This window comes from Pollachius pollachius (assembly GCF_949987615.1).
Source record: "Pollachius pollachius genome assembly, chromosome: 15".
NCBI lineage: Eukaryota > Metazoa > Chordata > Actinopteri > Gadiformes > Gadidae > Pollachius > Pollachius pollachius.
The window spans coordinates 17516728-17534256 of NC_136948.1; the positions used below are offsets into that span (position 1 = coordinate 17516728).

A 17529-nucleotide genomic window follows, 5' to 3' on the forward strand; every position below is an offset into this window, starting at 1 on the left:
GGATAACCTCTGTGTTTTCCTCCCCAGGTGTACCTCCTTTGTTGAATCCCCCTGGGCTGTTGTCTGTCTGTTGCTCACCGACAGAGGGAGAGAAACACAGGCTGCAGAGACTCTAGACAGTGGGAGGGAGAGAGAGGGAGAGGGAGAGAGCGAGATAGAGAGAGAGAGAGAGAGAGAGAGAGAGAGAGAGAGAGAGAGAGAGAGAGTTTGTTTTGATGAAGCACAAATGAAGCGGTTATCTCCCAGAAAGCTTTAGCACTCAATACTCAAGGGGGGGGGGGAGGAAGGTGGGGGGGTGAGAAGGGGGTCTCCCCTTCGCTCCTCTTAGCGGCGGCACAATCAGGGTAATTGCTTAATCACTTTGATGAGGGAGGCTGGGAGAGGCAGACGATTTACCAACGGAAACCTGTCAGACGCACCAAATCTGATCTCACGAAACCGATAGGATGCGCCCGTCAGTTCCTTCCCCTCCCCTCCCTCACACCCACTCCGTGCCATTACTATCACTGTCCCATTGTATTCTCACATAAATCAGGGATCACACACCCCCACACACACACACAACACACACCACACAAACACACACACACACAAAAACACACACACACAAATACAAACACATAATTCTCACACTCGTACTCGTACTAAAGTCGTATTAATAAATGTATTCATTCAGTTCTTGTGGAAACTTCTCATTTATCCCTAAGGCTACAGCTATTGTATGCTCATTAAATGCAATGCTGTATACACAATAGAATCGCAACGCCACACATGGCCCTCACCCGCGTGACCAATGGAGCTCATAGATATCGTTAATAAAAACTAGGAATGCACATGGGAATAACAGTGCCGTGGAGAGGCATGCTGGTGCGTTAAAGAGTTGACCCACACTTTATTAACCCTGGTTATGTTCAGCGGGCAGTTTTATATATGGCTACCGGAGGATCGTTACAGGGTCCGCATCATTAGCCCGCTCCTTGCTAACCCAGTGCTACAGCAGGCCCCTGCTAACACTAACCACAGTGGCCAGGCCAGTGTGTGTGGTCATAAGAAGTCCGCACCATTAGCAAAACAAGCTCTCAGACGGTAGTGGGCTGACGGGCCAGTGCTCTTTTCAGCACTGGAACAAAAAAAAAGGGGTGAAATTGTTACTGAGTAAACGCATGAGATGGGGTACTTTCCTTTTTACTTTCATGGAAAAGTAGACTAGTTTGACTGCGTGGACTTTAAGAGATCCCCCCAAAAGGCTCACAACTAAATCCCAACTTGAATGTTCTACCTTAAAGGTAAATATTTGGAAAGTTCAGTCAACGGAAGGGAGAGGAAGATCGTTCTGGGCATATTAACTTCCACCCTGGAATGCCTATAGAACTTTGTTTGCAGTCGGTACTGTGGTGGAGCCCTGCACGATAATGCTACCATTTTATCCTTAGCAAAACATTTGCTCTTGGTATTCCATCTTCCCGCCCCGGCGCCCCTCGACAACCCAGCACACTTGTTGTTGTCCTCGGTCGAAGTTAAAGTTGTTCAAAGTTCAGCTAAGGGTGACAGGATTTTGCCCTCGTGTTGGCCTCCTCTCTTTGTCGGTCGCGAAGGCAACCGCGACACGACATGAAGATGACAACGGTGTCCAAAGTATGAGCCGTGACGACTGCGGGCGATCGATCGATGGCTGACATTTAAAGCTTGTATCAATCAGTCGCTAATGGCGAAATCGATGGCCCAGTCCAAACGACATGCCACTTCATTATTTATGTATTTCAATAATCAATCGGGTCTCCAGGAGTCACCCAGATTACATGCACCCCCCCTTCAACTGCCGTAACCCCGAGGGCTTTTTCCCTGTCGATCAAGTCGTACCCCGAGCATAGTCATCATCATTCCAACATGTCTCAATGTCAGCCATGACAGCGTGTCTTGGGAGCTGCGATCCATACTGGGTTTGAAATCTGCATTTGCTGCCCATCTCTAGCAACGTCGGAGTACTATAGGGGAACTAGTCGCTGACTGCTTGTTTATGCTTTCTTGTCTTGCCTGTGGGTGCAGTGCAGGATACAATTTATCTGAATATTTTATAGTTTGGGGCGCCTTAATGGATTCATTCCAGCTTAGCATTGGCGTAGTACATCATCGATAGATTAACATCTAACACTTTTCCGTTGGGTTTTTGGTTTTTCTGCATTTTGTGGAAGAGAGACAGTGCTTTGAGTTCAGCTTCTACTATTAAAACTAACGCGTGCTGAGTTTATACTCTGCATTGCTCTTTTATTGAATTGGCTTATTTTGTAGCTTTTATGGACGGGACAGTGAACAGAGACAGGAAAGCAGGTTGGCGATTAGAGGGAATGACATGTAGCATTGGACCCCATGCGGTAATTTACCCTGCGTCGTGACGAGGTGTACGACCCGCACGGTGAGTGCACTCGTGGGGTTAAGCCAGACAGCCACCCCACTCCTTCAAAATCTGATGTGCGCCGCATTCGGGTCACCGCGGTGATCTGGGTGGCTGAGCAGTGGCGAACAATTTGCAACGTTCCATGACATGACACCTATGTCTCGCGCAACTGCTCAAATGAATAAAAAGTGAATGCTTTTGAATGAGGCTGTCCCCTTGAACCTGCAGCAGTTCATCTGTGGCGGTCAGGATGCCGCAGGGATACTGTCAGGGAAGTCCGACAGCTCATTTGTCTGGAGGTGGAGCCACCATTCTTTGGGGTGGAGAGACTACCCCTCCCCTCGCAGATACAAAGGCCCTACCTCCTCCTCATTAACATTCCACCGGCGGCCGTATCACACACTTTGTGCGCTGTAGAGTCGCACGTTCGTGGCACCAATGTGTCGCCCTGTTGGCTTTCTGCAGGCGTCGTTCCATGAGGTAGGCAGCGTATGGGTAAATACTGATATGGCGACTGATGAAGAGAAAGAAGCCGTTAGACATATTAATGAGTCCACCAGGTAGTAGTTAATGCTGGTGTCACCGTTATGGAAATAAGCCAGACCTAGGGTGACTTTGCCCATGTTTTCCTGTATTCACCCCCTACTTAGCATGCAGCTTTTTCACCGTACCTCTCTCTTTAGCCTCTCCGGTTTGTTTATGTTTCTTTTTGATTAATGGTGAAGCGAATGTGTCTCGGGTACCGAGGGTTTAGCTAAACACTTACTTACAGTGTGTGTGTGTGTGTGTGTGTGTGTGTATGTGTGTGTGTGTGTGTGTATGTGTGCTCAACATTTGAAGCACTGTGACACGTGGTGTTGACCTACTTATGCTCAACGATGTTGCGCATTGCCAAATAATATTTTTGGGGTGTTGGGGGGGGGGGGGGGGTTCACCACTTGACGTGATTATCGAGTGTGATCGGATATAAGATTGCGTCTTCTAATCACACGCCATATGAGAACGCTGTTCAAAGCAATGCTCTAGAAAACTAAAGAGGTTCCTACAGCTTTGTACCACTAATCTTTTTGGTTTCGTCTCCCTGCAATTAAGCTGTTCGTTATCACTATTCTAATAACCTAATAGGATTTGGGCTCTCTGATGTGAGATACCGCCTTCACAGACACGGTCAAACTTTTTTTTCAACGCTACCCAACAGCTGGCCCTCTTGCTTGTGTTGTTTCATCCCATTCCGGCTAAAAGAAGAAGCCTTGGATTTTCAACGCAAGAGAGACAGGATCTCAAAAAGTGCTTTGAGCCACGGCGGACTGAAATAACGCCGCGTTGTCACGAGGCTGCAGCGAGGGGGAGGGCCGCATGGCGCTCCATCAGGCCACTTCCTGCAGTACTCCTTTATGATCTAATGGGATTGTCATGGGGCCCAGGCTCGAAGCTCCCTTATGACAGACCACCTCCCTCTCCACCCCCCCCCCCTCCGAAGAGAAATTGAAACCCTACCTAATGGGGCATGATTTGCCATGGCAAGAGGTGTTTTGTGTGTGTTTGTGTGTGCGTTATTTTTTTGTGGGAATTTTCCACTGCCCACAGGCGTTCATGTGGCCAGGGAGTTGAGCACATAAGCACCTTTATCAATCACCCCGTACTGCCAGGTCTGTTTTTATTAGCAGGCCATTTAGGCTGTTCAGCGTCTCAGATAGGACGTCGGATGCACAGGTTGCGGGGGTCGAGTTTTGGAGAGGTAGGTAGACAGTGAAGGTGAGAGTTTGGGAAAGGGTTGACAATTTTTATTGGAAACCCCCTCAATACACATCTGAAAGATAGGGGCATAGTAGAGACAGAGAGAATTGAGGGAATTGTCCATTGTCTCTATGAGAAAAATCTGGTTACTCCTGAAATAGCAGTCCTTCCTCCTGGAATGAGAGGAAGGACTCAGTGCATTTATTGCTTTTAAGCTTTAAAGAGCTATATAGGTCTTAACTTTCTGGGTGTGAAAGTGAGAGTGTCTGTGTGTCTACAGGCATGTGTTTGTGCATGTGTGCATGTGTGTGTGTGTGTTTGTGTGTGTGTGTGTGTGTGTTTCTGCACGCATGTTTGTGTATGTGTGTGCATCCACTAGGGAGCACTGGGGTGCTTTCAGGCGACACCACACATCCTCCTTCTCCTCCTCCTCCTCTTGGCGGTACCCTCCTCCTGACTTCGTGTCTGTGATCCTTCTGGAACACAGAGAGCTGGATGGAGCCGGCAGCTAGCGGCCTCCTCAGCACAGCAAGACATTAAACAAGAGAGGCACAAAACTGAACAAAACTAACAGCGAAAATGTGCAGCGAAACCATTCTGCTGTCTGCCAACTGGTTGACTTTGGGAGGACCTTGTGTTGCGCTGCACGTTTGCACAAAGTTCATTAAAGGAAGCCACTGGCCATTATTTTGCACGTTATGAAAAACGTGTGCACCCGAGAATGCAACTGCAGGCATATACGGATACGACACATGGACATCACACGCACACACACACCAACACACAAACACACACAGCAACACAGAAACACACACACACACATACAGCAACACACAAACACATACAGCAACACACACAGCAACACACACACACACACACACACACACACACACACTCGCCCCCGCTCGCTATGTCTTGTTGGCTCTCTGTTTGTCAGCCTCTCTCTCTGTCTTTCACACAGGCAAAGTCACAGGCACAGACACACAAACACACACACACACACGCACACACACACACACACACTCGTCTATACACTCTAACAACGTCTGCGCTTTTGCTGGTGGTACTGCTGAGTAAAAAAAAAATGAGGCAATTAGCTGTAAAAGAGCATCACACTGGCTGGAGAAAGCCCTTCATTCAATGGCCAGCGCCGGCTGTCGATATCACTGCAGCGCTCATCTCCCTGTCCTCCTACAGCTTCTGCTGACCTGCCAGTGCCCTGGAGATAAGACACTACCGCACGCTTTATTTTCGAGGGGAATAATTCACTGCAAACCCAAGGAGAACACCGGCTGCTTGGCTGCACACGCCCTTCAGTTCCTTCAACACAAGGATTTGTAGACAAGAAAACCACCTGCGTGACCTCGGGTGGGGGTGATGCGTGCACCCACGGGTGCTGCTGACAACCAGGGAGTCAGCTAGTCAGGGAGCATCGCTCTTTCATTACGTCCAATCAAAGAGAACGATTTCCTGTTTCCCTTCTACATTTTAAAGGAATTCTCTGGGATTAAAACTCGACTGAGCTTCAGATGGTGTATGCTACTTATTAAACACATTGAACACAATACCTGACAAAAAGCCAGTGTGCCCAGAGGGAGTCTAGAGAGAGAGGCAACTACAGCTACAATCAAATTGGATTTTCAGGAATGGCTAATAATTATTGAATGCATGCTATAAATAAGCATTGTGTGTGGGTATCAGGGAGAGCGTAGAGGCAGACAGCCAATGTGATTACGGAGATTGCGTCGCACTAAACATCTACAGTAATTTGCTTGGTTGAATGTCACAAAACACCTGAAAAGTGTTTGCTGTCATGTAAAAGATATTAAAAGGATGCCAGACTCCCAAGTTTCCGTAAGAAAAATCAAATCTGGCGTCGTACTTCCATCGCAACGGAAAACAAAATACCTGTCACACAGGAGCTATGGCAGCTCCCTCAAGGCTTGGTTGCAGAAGGAGATGGGAGGACAGTGACACTCTGTTTAAAGAACCGTACGAGCGCGACAAAATGAAGGAAACATGTCAAACAAAGCAAATAATCGGCATACAGCACGAGCATAACAAAAGGATTCGATACAGCCCTCATGACGCCCAAAGTCAATATTGGAACCTGCACTATTTAACCTTTCTACTGCTGCTCCTTACTCGAACTAGCAAGTTGCTCAAGAGATTCACCCATCTTTGAACTGTTTTTAATGGTCCACATCCCCCCCCCCCCCCCCCGACCCCCTGCCGACACACATATACACACACAAACACACACACACACACACACACACACACACACACACACACACACACACACACACACACACACACACACCTGGGGAAAATGATGTAGCCATAACTTTAGCTATAACTCAAGCCACTAGAGATTGCTAATGGGACAACTTACAAGGTGCAGGTTTAGATATAATTTACCAGACCTGTGATGCAATGTGACACCAGAGTTAGTTCATCTAAAGCAGTGGTTGTCAAAGTGGGGTACGCAGGTTACCCCCGGGGGCTTCTTGGATTGATCTAGGGGGGCACTTAAAATTAATCGGTGATTTACCTTCCCAGTCCTTTGGCGGGCTGAAGTCTCAGAACCAAAAACAAATGTGTGCGGCGCAGTCTAAAAACCCTCCCCTTTCGCTTAGCCATGACTGGAAACTCACTCTCTGAAAGATCTGAACAGCTTGCTCTCAGTCATTCATAGACGTTGCCATGACAACAGAGACGTTTTGTCTGAAAGTTGCCTAAAGGTTTTCCTTCTTAGTGAGAAAGAGTAACGTTAGGTTAGTTGTGAACCAACACATTTTTTCATATTTTTTAAAGTGAAACCTTGGAAAATATTGCGTAGGACAAACAACACAGTTTTGGACTTTGCGTTAATATTGTGTGAAAATAATAAATACTTCACTTGTAACCAATGGCCAACAATCGCAACATTGTTCATGTTCTCGCGCAGAGGAAAAAATGTAATTCCTATCATACATTTCTCTTTGTTGCCTTATGTAAAATAAGCATTCATAGCTCCCTTTTGAAAAAAAGTTGATGGATGAATTGGTGATGAAGGTCAGCCCAAACACAGAGGGGCAACAGAAAATTGCACTGTAGCTACAAAGTAAGCCCCTGCTGTTGGGACCAGCTGTGTGAGTTCAGGTGCAGACCACCTGTTTGAAATCCAAATAAAAAGCAGGAATTATTGGTGTTTCGGTCTCGTATGTGGGGGTACTCTGTAGGATGTACATTTTCACAGGGGGTACATATATAAAGGTTTGGGAACCGCTGGTCGAAAGAAAATGCTTTAGCGTGATTAGGCTTGAATGGCATGTACAATTGTGTGCGGTCAAGGGGTCGTGCTGTGGCAGGCCCACCGTGACCCCAGAGTAGGGACCATGTAGTCAGGTGAGTCCAGTGCGACCACAAGGCACTTGCCCACTTTAAAAACAGCCCATTTTGGCCGGGAATAACCCTTGCTACGGCTAACGACAAAAAAGGGTTAAATGGACTGTGTTTTTTTGCTCCCTTCTGACACAGCCCAGCTGTCAGATTGTAAAAAGTCTGCAGCAAGGACTTCTTTTATTGACCTACTCCAACCCATTATTTACTGATGGATGACCAATCCCATTTGGCCATGCAAAATGTACTGCAGTCGCAGAAAAAAAGTAGTAAGGCCAGAGAAATACAGTGGATATTTACTGGGTTACGGCGCTCTGTTGTGGAGCGTGGGTCTCTTGGGGCATTTCAGATGGTACGCTTAACCATGCGATTGATTTCCTGTCCATATTGATAAACGCATACATAGATGACTGGCGTGTATATTTGGCAACAGCGGCCATTGTAGCAAAAAGAGAACTGTCGAAAAGGGAATTCTGGTGGAATTTGCCATTCATTTATTTCTGGCTGCCTGCTGTTTCAGTGCTGCCACGTCAGTGACTGGTGATGAGTGCATGCTAGCTGTGAGGGTTGCCTTAAAAAAAAGAGAAAACAAACAAACGACGAGCCAAAGCCAAGATAATAGATGTTGCCAGTTGCGGGTTAAAGCCCAGCTCTTACTCTGATTAAACATTGCGGCCATCAGAAGGGAAGAGGCCATTAGAGATAGATTGCATTGGCTTCATGTTGAGCTATTCTTGTTTCTCGATAAAAGCCCTGTTAGTGAAAGAGTGATTTGGGCCTGAATGCCAACAGCATAGGCTTGGTTGAGTTGAATGAATCATCACAAGGGAAAATTGGCTTCATAACAAACATAATGTATTTGTTTTCTTTTGTGCAAAAACTGCAGTATGGGAAGGGCTATACATAACTTCCTAATGACAACAAAAATTAACTCTTTAAATTGTACTGGCGACTCTTTCTTGTGGTGATGTCCAATAACATCATACAATTATGTTGTGGTCTGTTGTTTGTTCCCATGTCTAATTGAGTTGTGTTTGGAAAGGGGAGTAATTGAAAGCTAGTGGGAGGTGATTGTATGTTAATTTGGCCACACCCACAATTGAGTTTTGTTTGGAGGCACAGTGTCCCAAGATGGCCGTCTGGTTTAGGACAGGAGAGAAGCACAAAAAAAAACAAATTAGAGACTGTGTTTACGTAACAGGCCTAGTTTAAGGGAGACCTGTGAGGGAGACTTTTTTTCTTCATGTTGGATTACTCTTTTTGGATATTTCTTCAACTTCCCTTTGAAGCTAAGTAAGGCAATTTAATTATGAAACCTTTTTTGCCATATTTTTGAAATTCTATAAACTTCATGACAGCAATCAAAATCAAATACTTTGACCAAAACACAAAAACATCTGCTATCTGTGGCTGTTGCAGTCCATAAACCCAGCCAATACTTTCATTAGGCCCATAGGAATCTATTGAATGTCCCACCTGTCTGTCTACCTACCTACCCGACTACCTGTGTGCAGTCTGCCCGTGCCCTCATTAAGCATGACTGGATTCTTCCACAAGGCTAGACAGACCTATTGCTAAAGCTAGGCCAGCCAGTTATGTGTTTTGGGGGGGCTGGCTTGGCAGGGAGGCAAAACAAGAGTGGAGAGATGTTGTCGGTTGCATACTTTCAAAGTTGAGCTTACTTTGGCTCGTTTCTCCAAATTGCCTTCCCTGGCTTTAATGGAGTACTTTGAGATTCCACATTGGGAGTAATCGACTTCTAAAGCTTCATCTTGGATTTTCAGTGAGGTAAAAAATGTGGCCTTAAAGCTGTTCGCATATTTCCCTTTATATTCTCTGTTTAATGAAACAGGTTTGTCTCAGTATTAGCCTATTTGAGGTAACTCAAACTGTTTAGTTTATGGCCCACCATAATACAGCTGTAGGTGTCGTCTTCCGATTCCTTTTAAAGGACGAATCCAATGACAAGGCCTCATAACCGGGCACTCTGCAAGGTGAGCTCGTAACATCCCTCAGAACAAATCCTGGCGCTCATGTGATCGTAAAGGTACAGTCCACCCCCCCCCCCCCCCAAAAAAAAAAAAAAATCCAACCGGGAGTGCAGGTTTCTGATTCAAAACCACTCTTATGACACTATGGTGGTTTAGTCCCGGTGGACGCCGTACATTGAGTCCTAAAGTGTTGAAAGCCTAACTTGAGAGTTTTCCCACCAGCTCCTCGGGTGAGAGAAGGATAAGACACAGAAAGTGATATTAGAAGCCAAGCACGTCGTCTACCCTGACACACCCGCGCCTGACACAGGTGCCAAGGGACCGAGTGGCAGAGATTTGTGCGGTGATCCTTAGAAGTAGTCCTTGCTTCTGACACAGCCACACTTTGAAATATGAAGAAAAAAAAGCTGCTCAATGTATGGAGTGGGGGTTTGTCACAATGTCAATATGTTTCCAAGGGGATATGGACTCGTTATTCACAGGGGACCTTTAGGAGAATTGGTGGGCGATGTTCTGAACGTAGGAAGGGGGAAATTATAATGGAAGAAACCGGGACGACGGGAATTCGGACGGGGGAAGGTGAAATATGTCATTTGAGTCCTTTCCTCGACATGACATAATAACGATATGTCTCATTGGACATGAGGTGAAGCATTATTTAGGAAATGATGGCAAAAAAAAAGAGTTTTGTGCCATTAAGTTGAGTTATTGCATTATACAAGGTAATTATTATAAGTCGCTTTGGATAAAACTGTCTGCTAAAGGCTCAGAATGTAAATGTAATACCTTAATGCCCTGGTATTCGTCTCCTCATTGACTCAACCATTGTTTACCTTCGCGGAATTCCTATTTATAGCCGGACAACAACTGTGCAACAAGGTTGGGTTTTAGATGATTACATCTTAGCAAGCAAATCTTGTAGGCCCACACAGGGGACTTCCTAATCGTCTCTCCAAGTGGGCTCTTAGCTGCACAAATGAGTGCAATGTGACCGCTATCTCCTCCCCCCTCCCTCCCCTGCCCCCCGCCCTAAATAGTTTTTCCTCCTCGTCGAGGTACCATTGTTGTGGATTAAAGCAGGTCTCAGCGTCAGTGGAGGACCGCGGCTTCTACATGGTTCCTTTGTACATTTTTCAGCCAGTAAGACAAGGCTCTTATCGCTAAAAGGTCATAAACTCGCTCGAGGGGGCTGTTAGGCCTGTCCTCTGGCTCCCACTCGCTGCTGCTGCCATGACGCCACCGGGGGAGCCCATTTTGAGTCTGCAGAGAGAGAACGCGCGGCTGCGTGTGTGCGCTGGAGTGCGTGCGTGTGGGTGCCTCTGTGTGGTCCAAGCAACGGGGCCGGGAACGCTGATATGATGGCAGAGATCCGGAGCTGACAGGCTGCTGTGGTTTTGTGAGTGGGTAAAACATTCATAATGATATCACGAATTTGAATAAGAATAATGCAAAGTGATGGTCGAAATAGGAATTCTGATTTTCATTGACAAAAGTTCAGCCGGTGGTTATGTGTGAAACATTCATGGGGTCGTAAAAGTGATTAACCGCCGCTTGTCCACTGTTTGACCTGCCGGTGCTTAAAATTCATTTTTTTTGGGAGTGGGGGCAGGGAAGGAGGGGATTCTGCAGGAACACGACAATGAATTATTTCTGAGTGGAATGTCTTTCATAGGCAAGTGCTGCCCGTCTCCACGACTTAAGCTCTGCACTTACATCTTGATGAGATCTTTTTGTCTGGGAATATCTTCATCGCCTCAACACGGCGCAGCCCATTTCTCTCCTTATATTTAAATGAAGGTCTTATTAACATATGGATTAGCAGCCTCCTTCCGCTCTATGTTAATGCAGAAAATACTGCTCCAATGACCTATTCTCTGTTTAATTTGACAGCTGGATAGCAATTTCTCAGTATGGGGCCAGGCATTTGTTGTTTAATAGACAACATAATTATTATGAGGTAAACTAGACTTCATCCTCTAAAATATTGTATATTATTGGAACAGGCTCCTGAGAATGAAGCCAACGAGAAACACAAGAACTCCCGCGTGTGCCCACTAAATTTGTGATAACAATATGTTCTCAGAGAAGAGAACAACAGCTTACGATTATCCACATATACCCCAAGGGAAGGAATGATCAAATTGCTATGCATGCATTTAATGACTTTAAAATAACGATGATTATGCTGATGACGACAATAACTACTAACTTCTAATAATATGTAGCAGTCTTGGCCCATCTGTGCAGCTTAAACCTGCCCGCCCTATCATTATTTCACTATATACTTCCTGTGGGGAAAAGAGGGCTATTTTATGCTAGCCTTCATGAGATGGAATTATCCAGGATTGGATATTTACTGTGTGTGCGTGGGAACATTTCTTGGCGGTCAGGCATTAACAGTCAAGAGTCTTTACATGTGTTTTTAAAGGTCAATGGGGTCAAACACTGGAAGAGTCCGGTTGGCTCCCCGGTTATCTTTGTAATATCAGTAGATAACTTTAGATTGTATCAGACGTTTGCATGCTGTGGTAGATTCTTGGAAGGGTTTTGTCGATGATTCAAAAATGCTTTATTTTGTGTAGAAATGTGATGACTCTGTTGGAAATGTGGTTCCACACAAACAATGTTGTGTGTGTTTGAGAGAGAGGGGTGGTCATGTATTTTTTTTCTCTAACATCCAGAATTCAATAAACCAGCTCTGTTTTTACAGAAATGCAGTTGGGAACCCTGCACGCATTTCCATGTGTTGTAAAGCCCCACACATAGTTTACAAGCAATGATGTGGCTCAGTGCTTTTCCTCAATCTCTCTGTGGAAACATAATCGACGAGTAACCACAGCCAACACTGAAAAATAAATAATCAAACATTATGTAATTTTCCTTCAACCTCCAGAGCCTCCCACTAAAACTGAACTCGCATTGCAGCTCCTAGAAGCATTTAATGAAAGCCAACCTATTTAAGTGAGCTATGAAGCACAAGTCACTACTTACTGGAATGCAGCTATACCTCATTTTAAATGGTACACATGTGGTGAGCCTTAGTTGACCTGGGTTACATTGGTGCTTGAAAAAGTGTGTACTAGATTGTGCATGTGTTATAATCTCGACGCGGTTACCGTGTAAATACCCAGCTTTGCTTATGGGAGGTATACTCTTAATTAGCAGGAAAACAGTCAAAGAAATCTATAAATCCTTGATGCTGAGTAATCATTAGAGGCGTTCTTCTGTGGATCAGAATAAAATCAATTTAACACATTTTATATTCAAACAAGGGCCATTACCATGAACCTGTGTTTAACCTGGTCCATTAATATCTATTCATTCTATAAGGCTTTAACTAAAATAAATACTAAGAGAACGATTCATGCCCTTCAAATACATCAATTTATGATTTTGTGTTGATATTATCTGGTTACTACTTGACATTGCTCCATGGTTTTTCACTTTCCTCGAGTGCATGTTACCCGCTACATAAACAACATGTGTTAATCACAGCATTGTCATTCTGGTCATTAATGGATAGATAAAGTATATTACGAGTGTGTGATTCATAAATTACCACACACTAAACCTACACACATGTACAAGCAGCTACTTAAACAAAGCACACCCACGCACACACATCTACCGCACAATAGATGACCACATCTTAAGCATTATACAACTCCACATGGCAACAATATGTAACGATAAAATGTTATGGCGAAAGTTCATTTTTGTCATTTATTAGTCCTGTAAATAGAATTTATGGCTTGCAACTCACTTAAGCAGGAGACTGTTTTTGAACGAGAGATACCGTCCTCTGTTGTTAGAATGGACAACTGGTGCCCATGCATTATAAATAAGAACCCATAGCAAGCTGTAAACAATGCTCATCGCCCTCGTGTTTCAGGGCCGCTTCAGGCTGAGGTTCCAATTACCAGGATACCTCCTGTAACTCCCTCCACCCCCATCCCCTGAGGTGTGTGGTATCTGGGAGTGTGCCTTGTTAGGCCTCTTTTTGTGAAACGGTAACATGAGTTCAGGCACTATCTGCAGCACAGTGTGACTGTCAAAAAACAGTGAGGTGCGTCAACGGAGGTCGTGTTGCTCGTGGTAAACAAGATAATTCCAGCTACCAAGGCAGTGGTGGACCGACATTATTAGAGTTTGTATTAACAACGTTAATTAAATCAATGTCTTTAGCAGAAGCTGAGCAATAAACTGACTGCTGGTATTCCAATCACTGGCAGAGGAACCAGACATTATTTTTCAAATAAAGGAACATAACCAGGACCTAAATTATATATATATATATATATATATATATATATATAAAATACACTACCAATCAAGATTTTGGGGTTACTTAGAAACGTCCTTATTTTTTTAAAGAAAAGCACCGTTTTTTTCAATGAAGACAGCATTACCTATATATGTATAATGTAATACATATTCCTCCTACTGAAATGGAACAGTCCCTTATCATCCCCTATCATGGGCGACTGCTATAGGCAGCACTCGTAGCGTAGAGGGCACACACCCACTATCTACAATGTACTAGTTTTATTTTTGGTCATAATATGCTATTGCATATTTTCCTACACACTTTTGCATCAACCTACTAAATAAAAATATAGCCCTAAAGTTGCAATGTAAAGTGTGTGCTTGTGAAACGCGAATCGCGATGCTGAATCGCAGAGCGTGCGACCATCTTTTAAACTCTCCAAAGACCAACAACTTTCTCGCTCTCTAACACTCTCTGTTTTCATCTTTGTGCCCGATGAGGTTGCCAGGGCTGGTTGGCAGAGCGCCCCCACCCCAACATTACACACCAGCAAAGTGTTGTGTCCCTACTCCTTCTATCCCCAGGGACACTTGATATTAGTATCAATATTAATGAAGTATTCATATGTTAGTATTTATACTATTAATAATTCATATTAATTAGGATCATATGAACACAGTTGTTCAACTGAAATATGCCTTTCTATTGTGTGCTAGAACATAAAGCAAAGGTTGTATTGGACAGTGTTATAAAGGCATAGCAGATCCTTATTTTTTAATATTACAAAATAAGGATTCACTGTTTTCAGAATTCCGACCACAATATAATTGTTAATCACAGTTCAAGGCTCCACAAAGAGAACATGCAGTATATGTCGGTAGCACAAGCCTGCTTGAGGTGAATCATCCAATTCTGAAGAATAATGTATCTAGATGGGCTTGGCTTGGGGACAGTTCATGGCCCTGCACTGCAGTGACGGCTGGGGAGATCTGCAGGTGGAATTAAACTAGTGCCTCTGCTGCCCACGTCCATCCGTTTCATCAATCGTGACAAGCACGCACGCATGCACGCACGCACGCATGGATGGATGGATATAAGAATATTGCAAGATACACTTAAGACCCTGGTCATTGAATTAAATCCTCACGGCTTACTTTTCCTATTTTGATACACACGGCAAAGGCCTCTGTCCTGCATGATTTCTGACTTATTTTCTTTCTCACTTTCACACTTTATTCAATCACCCATTAGAAAAACACAAGTGGAGCTAGAAGTAGTTCACGTCGCCGTACAGTTGTAACGTAAGCACACCCTATTATAGCCTGATGAGTACATTTGGAACACTGCAGAGATTGAATGGAAGGTCACACACTCCTCCGCAACGACCAGAGGTGTACCGCGGACTCTGGGATGAGATCAATTTCAGTTTGTTTTGAGGAGAGTCCATAATACCCTATGGATTATATGCAAACACACGGCAACCTTTCTCTTGTGTACCTTCGTATGGCCGCTTGGAAGAGTTTAAAAGGCAATCCATTTTGGATTTTCTCCCAAGTATATCATTCCTGAACTCCTATAACACACACACACCCACACGCACGCACGCACACACACACGCACGCACGTACGCACGCACACACACACACACACGCGCACACACACACAGACACAGACACACACGCCATTCCAATCAGATTAGTCCTGGAGGTGTGTTTCATTAGCCAATCTCAAGAAGACTATTTGAAACATAACTCAACAATTAGTGTGAAACAGTACGAGAGGGAAAAGGGATAGGGGGACTAAGTTGGTTCACACACAAAAGGTAGAAAGCAAACAATTGCACAAGCAAACATGTACTCTCCAGCCACTGTTTGAACTGTTTGCTAAAGAATAATCTATTAGAAAGAGTCTTGAGACAGAGAAACCAAAGTTACTTTCCCTATCTTGCATTGATTGACCAGACCAGATAGGATCCATTCACTCATTCGTATCTCCGGCAGTGAGAATATACAGTGTCTATAGCTGCCACACAATGTATCCTGATTGGTCGTATCTCTAGGCTCAGTGCGTTTTAAGAAAACACTTCACCCCATAAATAACACAAGTTTATTGTATTAGAATGGATTTAATACAGTGGATCTATGGCCTTTGTAGCACTGCTACTTATAGCAGTTTCAGAGTTCAAGTCTAAGACCATTCTGGTCGTGCAAGTGCTGGGATATGGGTTCAGATAACTCCATAACGTAATCAAATAATGGCCCATCCTCAGTGCATATAAACTGGAATGGGTACACTTTTACGACTTGATGGTTGGGGGACATGCCTTCCTCTCTTCATTAAATGGAAGTTGTGTGTTTCTCTTACGACACAGCCCCTCGGCAGAGAGATTTAAGGTGCGTTTGATTTCCATGTCTGCCGGCTCTTGTGAGACAACGTTGTGAAGACAACAACTAAACAAGCCCCTCTTCCACTTCCTCATAGATGATAAAATAAAATATCACGCACACACATGAAAATGAACATTCACCCAGATACGCATGTTTTTGTTTGTGTGTGCATGTGCAGCATTGTGCATACAATGGAAAGTAGCAAAAAATGTATGCAATGTGTACATGTGTCTGTCCGAATGTTAGTCTACATACCCTAACCAAGTGCCTAGGTGTGTGGGTTTTTAAGTGTGTGTGTCTTAAGTGTGTATTTATTTCTAAATATGTGTGTTTTTGGATGTTTGTGTAGCTCAGTGTCAAAATGAGCAATAGAGAGTAAGGGGATATGCCTCCTTCTGCCAGACAGAGCATGAGAAGGATATCAAAGCCATGCAAAGAGAATCTGTGCGTGTGTGTGTGTGTGTGTGTGTGTGTGTGTGTGTGTGTGCATCCATCTGTGTCTGTGCACTGTAGGGGAGCACACAGTTTTTTTCTGTTTTTGTTTCTGTTTGTTTGTATTTCATGGATGTTTACGACTGCGTATTTGCATATGCACATGAACACGTTTAGATCTTTGCATGTACACATTTGTGTTTGCTTATGTGTGTTTGTGCTCAGATGCCTAAACATCAATGCATTCACATCCGTTAAGGCCGTTAACCAATAGTTGGGTTTAAAAATAGCAAGGCCAAGGGGTCATGCCTCCAGCGAACCAAACCAAACACTTTGTCATGCCCTGGATGAAGAAAAGGACTGTCTGGCACACATTGCATGTCCAAAATAACACACCTGGCTGTGTTTGATCCCACCATGTGTGAGAGAGAGAGAGAGAGAGAGAGAGAGAGAGAGAGAGAGAGAGAGAGAGAGAGAGAGAGAGAGAGAGAGAGAGAGAGAGAGAGAGAGAGAGAGAGAGAGAGAGAGAGAGAGAGAGAGAGACAGAGAGAGAGAGAGTGAGACAGAGAGAGAGAGAGAGAGAGAGAGCTCATGGCTGGTGTTGTATTGATCACAGGGCCCCAGAAATTAACTCTTGGTAATCATAGCCTCTCCGTCCGGTTGCTGCGTTTGATCAAAGCCCGGTAAAAGTATGCACATAGACATCCCATGTCCCAAGTCCTACCCTGTGTTATATTTTAATAACTTCGATGTCTCCACCAGGGTCAGTGGAAACATTTTGTTCTCGTGAACATCTCATGTTTTTAAGAAGAGACAGATCGTTGTTCATAGGCTGTTGGAGTAGAGAGAGAGAGCGTACACACAAGGGTATAGTAAGTACGCCTGAATATGTTCATGTGTTTGCGTTTGCACTGCACAGGCCAAGCTGGAAGGAAC

At 44.4% G+C, this 17529-nt stretch overlaps 1 protein-coding gene across 1 annotated transcript in view; it reads left to right on the forward strand.

Moving 5' to 3' along the window:
* The window catches only part of alk (ALK receptor tyrosine kinase), a gene marked incomplete at both ends in the record, with an annotated part of 283418 nt that overhangs the window by 1482 nt on the left and 264407 nt on the right, over nt 1–17529 (forward strand). The window lies entirely within an intron of this gene.